A 6934-nucleotide genomic window follows, 5' to 3' on the forward strand; every position below is an offset into this window, starting at 1 on the left:
TTTGTTGTCACTAGCACTGAGCAAGTGCCAGTCACATAGTAGGTGCAAAGTACAGTGTTATGACATGATTGGATGAATGTCTCTCTGTTTCCTCCTAAATGTGACACATATTTAGTCATTGTGTCATTAGCTTCTCAAACCTTTAGTTTTAATCTAAATTTGGTTCCCTTAACAAATATTTATTGGGTACCTATTATATGACAGGTACTGTTCTCGATGTTTGGGGTACATAAATGGACCAAAGATTCTCATCTTTGTGGAATTTACTTAATCTCTAGCATTCAAGGACTCTATCTTCTGTCTCTGATCACCCTTTTGTTGTCTTCCTTAGTTTCTCATTTCTCTGAATTTCAACCTCTCTGTTTTTTTCTGCTTTTCTTTGTTGGCATGCATATCTTGAATTATTTAATATTCATCTAGCATAATATATATATTATATATACAAAGCATGTAGCTTTATATATATAACATATCAAATATATATAAATCAGTATAGTTTTTCAATATGCATTGTGTATGCATATAGCATTATATATATAGTATACATTTACATATATTTGCTAGATAAACATGAAATAGTTATATATATATTACATATATATATATATAAACTTCAAATTCCCAGTTAAATTATAGTAACTTTCATGGCAGTGAATATATCTTAGCATAAAGTCCAACGATCTGTTTTGAACTAAGCAAAGCTCCAGGTGTTCTTAACATAGATACTATTGTGGGTGCAACCTCTACTAAGGTCTTAGGTTAGGTTTTCTCCCAAAAAAAACTTTGATATGGAGAGAAGTCTGCAGGAGGTATACTGGGGAGTGTTCTCAGCACAATACCTGCGAGGAAATAAGGGAAAGAGAATTGGACAGAGGCAGGGATTGAATTTTCTCTGCAATTGCAAGAGATGCACCAAACTTGGCAAGCTCTGAAACCAAGATGGCCCTTTAGAGGCCAATTGTCCCTAACTGAATCAAGGGAGTTGGGCTTTGAACTTCCATATTTGATGAACATTGAATGTGGACTGGTGAGAGACCTGCTGTGAGCTATCAGCTGGCAAAACCCAATGGCAGCTGAGCAATGCATGCCTTGGTGCTGAATTAGAAGATCTGAGCAGTGAACCATATCATTCCCTGCTCTCCGCCCTAGGGCTTCTTTGGTCCCTTTGTTTCATTTTAGCAGTTTGCAGTATCTCTCCAGGATTCTGGATAGTATCTTTTCCTGTGGAATTTATGTAAGGAAGTTTTGTGGAAAAACTACAGTCCCATTGCCACAGCTAATCTCAGGGCCACAGGCCCCTGCTAGCCCTTCTGCAGGTCAAGGTGGGTATCCCATTCCCAAGGACTCTAGTCACCATGCCTGTCTCTGGTCGTAGCTGAGGCACTTTTCATTTATTGTCAAAATTGAGTAAGGAGTACCAATAGACTCCTTGTAGATCACTTGGGAGCCATATACCATATATATTCTTCCCTTATCCCATGATGTAATGGCAGTTCTAACTCCTCCTCAGGTCAAGGTCAATTATCCCTGTGAGGACAGTGATTTCTTTCCTTGCCTGTTGGTTTCTTGCTACAGGAGTCTGAAATGACCCATTTTAAGCAGACACAGCTTTGAAATGGTAATTGCATTGTGTCCCCCTGGCAGAAGCATTCTACTTCTGAGACTAAAAGTCTCTATATTCACAGAGCCTAGCATTGCAGAAATGAAAAGCACAAATTGCCCAAGGGGGTTACTGGGAGTGGTGGTAAATGAGACAATTCTTATTTCCATCCCTTGGTTCCTGGACCCAACGTCCTCCTTTTTGAGGACACAGATTTTGTATACAGTGCCCTGAAGATTGGCGCCCCATCCTCTCCAGATATCATCTTTAAACTGGCAACTTAGCCATACTTCCACAGTCCTACATTGTTCTGCCAAACCAGCAGCACCTGGTTGGTATGGTGTGTTACAGGACCAGTGGATGCCACTTCATGGCTGTGAAGTGCTTGATCAAGTTGCTTGATCTTTCCTGATATTATGCTGAATTTTTGTTAATGGATTAAACAATTTGTAAATCTGCAGATAGACGGGCCCAGACTGCAGCAGGACCAGCTACATAATTTGCCCATGCAAAATGAAAAGATGGGGTCCCTTGTTCAAAAATTGTTAAGAATTATAAGATGGCAACAGAATAACATTAAACCAAGCATGGGGCCCTTCTGAGCTTGGGCCCTGTGTGATTACACATGTCACATGCCAGTGAAATTAGGCATAGGCTACAAGAATTATAAATCCATAATGAAGTATGTGTTGATTCCAGGCAAAACAAATCACTGCTCTTTCTAGGGAGCAAGGGTTTAAATGTAATTAATCTGCTACCAAGTGGCTGGTCTCAAGGCATGGTGCCATAGTGGCTCAGCACTTTTCTCTTTTGCTAGGAGATCAGATATTAGCAATGTCAGATTCATCTTGGTATGTGAAGCCCATGCTGTCAGGACCATGCATAGCTTGTATCCCCGTCACCATGGTTACTCTAATCATGCGCCCATTGTGTCAGAATTGGATTGGCCAATGTCAGAGCCTGCCAGACATCAACTGGTTGACTCATTTTTGCGTACTGATTATTTAGTGCCTCTTTCATGATGGATAATCTCTGGTGAGAGTTAACATACCATACAAAAATGTTAACACACTCCGTAGGTCTATCTACATGCCTCTGCCTCAGAACTTGATGTTCCCTACCTTTCTTCTTTCAGGCTCCTGAACAACAAACTAAGCCATTCACCATGGCCCATGACTTAGTATATACTTTATGTCAAGCAGATTCTCTTTCCATTTGCAGTGTATTATCAGGTGCACTGAACAAAGCTCTGCTCATTGAGAGAACCTATCATATAGCCAGCCTTTAAGTCCATCCCTTATTTGAGCTCTCATGCAAAAGCAGTCCATTTTTAGCCCAAGCAGACGTACTACTTGTACCATAGCCCAGACCTGCTGCAGGGCTCGTTTCTGGATCTGTCTCAAACCTAACAGCTTTCCATACTGCTCAGTAAATGGATTAGAGAAATTCTAACTGTAGACTCTGCTGTTCTCAAACCCAAAGAGACCTACAAGATGTTTGCTTCCTTCTTAGTGGTGAGAGGTATAAGATGCAAAAATTTGTTCTTTGCTTTGGAGGGAATCCCCCTAGCATGTCACAGAGCACTAATGTGATGGGTCCCTGAATCTTTGTAGGCTTTTTTTTGCCCACTTTATGGAGTGTCTATGTCTTTAATATGCCTTCAACATACTTGAAAATACTTGCTCAACTGGTTGATCACATTATATAAACAACAGAGCAAACTATTGTGATGTCTTCAGAATGTTCTGATGGTATAAACTACAGTATGACAGGATGAAGGAGAGTACACATGGACCTGTGGCAAGACTGCAGATATATCCCCTTCTCTGCCACATATGAATGTGAACCACTTCTGGTTCTCCTTACTCATGAGAATAGAAAAAAATCATTTATCAAATCAATGGCCACATCCCAAGTACTTGACTCCATGTTAATATACTCTAGCTAAGATATGGCATGAAGCATAGCAGCTGCAAAAGGAACAAACACTTGCTTGTTTGAATTTTCAAAATTCACTGTCATCCTTCAGTATCTGCTTTTGGTAGTGGCCAGACTAGTAACTTAAATGGAGGTAGGATGGGAATCATTATATCTACATTGCTTAGTTCTTTAAAAGTGTCACTAATAATTACTGTTTCTTTATTTACTATATTGGCTGCGGATTCAGTTTGAAAGACTTTCACTTGGCTTTCCCTACTATGTCAGCTCTTACACTATAAGCAAAGAGACTTATGCTAGGGTTTTGCCAACCACCAAAAATGTCCATTCCAAACTTGGAATTGAGGATAGGGCTCCTGAGAGGTTCATGAACACAACTGAGCCAGGAGTCCACTTATCACCTGACTCTTGTATGTTCTCTTGAAGGGAAATTCTAATATGGTCCATGAATGAGACAAATGACCAAGAAATAATAGTAAGATGGAGTTTCAATAAAAATATGCATATGAGGTCATTAGTATTCACCAATACAGTAACATTGTCCCTTCCAGTAAGAATTTCCTATGAAGTATATGGTACTTGGGATATCATATGGATGTTTGGTTCTACCAATAAACTAATCTATTTTAAAACAAACAAAAAGAAAAAATAAATAAAAAATCAGAAACTTTGTTTTATAAATTATTTCTAATTTTATGTTTCTTGGACCAATTTTATAATCGGTCCAAGAGACCAATTGAGAGTGTTTACTCATATAGAAACGTAAGTTTAAATATCATTTTACACTCAGTGGATATTCAGATTATTGGAAGTAAGAGAAAGATAAGAATCAGGAAAGTCCTAAGAGATATCCTAGAGAGGGAGACGCTTAGAAATCAAGAGGTAAAGAGTAGCTAGTATTTGACTCACTGACCCTTACTGATTCCTGCTTCAGTGCTACCCATTAGTTAAGATTACCACTAATCTAAATTTGCCATCACATCCTCATCCAATCACCCTGTATTACATCCATGTTCTTTTTCTGAAGATATGTTCTGGAAAACATATGAATCTGAATTCATGGGTTTTTGTTGTTGTTAATTCATCTTATATATTTACTGTCTGGTACACATTTCTATTTCCAGTACCCCAAACACTATGGGACACTTGGTAGGCTTTCAGTAAATAAAGACTGACCAAATGAATGAGTGCATATGCCAGGATTTGTGAGTACAATGGTGAACAAACTTCAGTCCTGGCCCTTGTAGAACAATCCTTTAGTGTAGAAGATGATGATGTTACCAGACAACCATAATGTAATAATACCAGGCAAATGCAATATAGTTGGAGTAAGTACAGGACATTACAATGATCTGGTGCTACAAAATTAGACTCTCTGAATGGAGCAGCATCTAATCTAAGACGTGGAAGGTTGCAGGAGTTTAAAAGGCTATGTATGGGGTACGACTGAGTTGTGGTAATACAGGGGAGAGCAGCCAGCTAAAGCATTACAGCTGATGCAAGGACCTGGAGTTGAGAGAGAGATGGGCACACAGCATTTGGTTCAGTCCAGTTCCCTAGATGTATTTATATTTTTGATATATTGTAGGCTTCAACTTCCAATGCTTCAGAAGGCTAAAAAGCAACAGACACTGAAAATAATAAACAGGATTTATATTTGGTATTAGGTATTTATAAGAGACAATTTCATCTTCAAAAAAGCTAAAGAAATAATCCTCATGGACAAAGTTTTGATTCTGTAAGGTACTATATTCCATTTCATCATACCTTCCACTAATATTTATAATGACAAATAGGTTGTCATACTAATTCATCAAAGCAACATTTCATGAAACCACATGAAAACTAATGCTATGATAATGTGTGTCTATTACATGTTACCTTGAGGGAAAACCCATAAGTAGTAATTTTATGTGATGAAGACATTTCATATTATAAAATGGCAGAGGCTGAAAGTTAAAACCTTTACTAGTTTATAGGCAAGTTGAATTATTTTCTTGATGCAGTTGTATGTCTACGATCTATTAGATTAAGAATAACTTAGAGAATCATTTTGAATGCATATATTTAACATTCTTTGAGCAGATGAAAATGTGTTATTTTACACTTATAAATGAATATCTAACATTTTCTTGATAAATACATATTTGTATATATAATTAATAAATATATTAATTATATTACCAGAATAATATATGTGTATATAATTACTAATATTAATATACATACTAATTCTGGAAAATTTCAACAGATGGTTTGTTAGAGATTTATCTCTTGACTTGTATTGATTTTAAAAGACAATGCAAGAAAAATCATGATTTGGCTATAAAGTCTTTTCAGTATTCTAAAGTTATTATTTTTACATATTGACTATGAGAGCCACTGCCCATAGAGAAAAACTCAATTGTTCTATTATTACTTGGTCTCAGTCTTTAGCAACCTTATGAGCAAAATAATTTTAAGGTTAAAAAATACAGAAAGAGTATAATGTCCTTTTAATGTTTTTTATGTTGGTGCTTGGATCCTAAAAGGAAGGTAAAGAATACTGCAACAGTGGTGATATGAACAGCATCGAACAATGTTGTTTTATATGCAATGATGATGCATAACAGAAGAAGCCAAAATGAGTCAGACGACAGTATATAAAGTCTATTTTCCTCGTTTTGATTCAGAGGTTTTTTGCTAAAAATCACAAGCCAGTCTTAGTGGCAAGCTTCAGGAATCTTGCACAGCTCTGATAAGAAAGGACATCGCTCATAAATATTCATTAAAAATTACCTTTTCTGGATCATGAATTTTTCAAGCAGACACTGATTTGACCTCTACAAGGAACAAAATCCAGCCTATAGTGGAGTGTCTCCTATTTCTGACAAGAAAAAAGAGGTGAAAAATTGGTTTTCCCAGCTAAGCAGCTACTTTGTACACTGTGTGAGGTCCGAGGTCAGTTACCTCTGCGCTTCACACACTTGAGCATTAATATTCATTCAAATGACAATCTTTAAGTTCTAAAGTCCTGGTCATACTTCTCTGAAAAACTGATTGTAAGGCAGGCCAGGGTTTGCATTTTAACTAATTTTTAAAGTAACTTCATTCTAACTTCTCTGTTGCTAAAAAATGTATGAATTCAGTAATTTTCTTTAGAAAAGAAGTCACATCTGCCTGTTTTGAATTTATATGCCCTCCACTAAGGATAAAAGCCACATTTTTCCTGGTAATTATCTGCAGAGTGGGTGAATGGATAGAAACATCTACATTTATGTCTATCAGAGAGCTATTGTTGGTATTTCATCTTCATATGGCTCCTCATAGTTCATACATACAAAAGGAGCTTTGCATTATTTGGGGGTATGTTTTTTGCTTTCATTGTTATGCCTACAATATCTCACTGAGGTAGTC

Source organism: Balaenoptera borealis (assembly GCF_965194805.1).
Source record: "Balaenoptera borealis genome assembly, chromosome: 5".
Lineage (NCBI taxonomy): Eukaryota > Metazoa > Chordata > Mammalia > Artiodactyla > Balaenopteridae > Balaenoptera > Balaenoptera borealis.